This window comes from Corapipo altera, unplaced genomic scaffold (assembly GCF_003945725.1).
Source record: "Corapipo altera isolate COAL_440 unplaced genomic scaffold, ASM394572v1 300, whole genome shotgun sequence".
Taxonomy (NCBI): domain Eukaryota; kingdom Metazoa; phylum Chordata; class Aves; order Passeriformes; family Pipridae; genus Corapipo; species Corapipo altera.
Genome location: NW_020885067.1, coordinates 332,232 through 332,818, shown reverse-complemented (window position 1 = coordinate 332,818; position 587 = coordinate 332,232).

Sequence of the window (587 nt, the reverse complement as noted above, 5' to 3'; positions counted from 1 at the left end):
GGTGTCATTCCCGCTATCCTGGGTGTCATTCCTGGCAGTGCCGCTGGAGGAGCCATTTCCCGGCCGTTGCCCGGAAGGCGCAGGCCAGGCCGGGCCGGGCCGGTAACCCCCGTACCCCAGGTGTCATCCCCACTATCCCAGGTGTCATTCCCGCTATCCCGGGTGTCATTCCCGCGGTTGCAGCTGGAGGAGCCGTTTCCCCTCAGAGCCCCGGAAGGTGTAGGGTGGGCCAGGCCGATGCCCCCGGTATTCCTAGTATTCCTGCTATCCCAGGTGTAATTCCTGCTATCCCAGGCTGTCATTCCTGGCAGTGCCGCTGGAGGAGCCGTTTCCCGGCCGTTGCCCGAAAGGCGTGGGGCGGGCCGGTACCCCCGGTATTCCCGCTATCCCAGGTGTCATTCCCGGTACCCCAGGCTGTCATTCCCACTATCCCAGGCTGTCATTCCCCTCAGCACCGCTGGAGGAGCCGTTTCCCGGCCGTTTCCGGTAAGGCGCGGGGCGGGCCGGGCCGGTACCCCTGGTACTCCCGGTATTCTCGGTATTCCCGCTATCCCGGGTGTCGTTCCCGGCAGTGCCGCTGGAGGAGC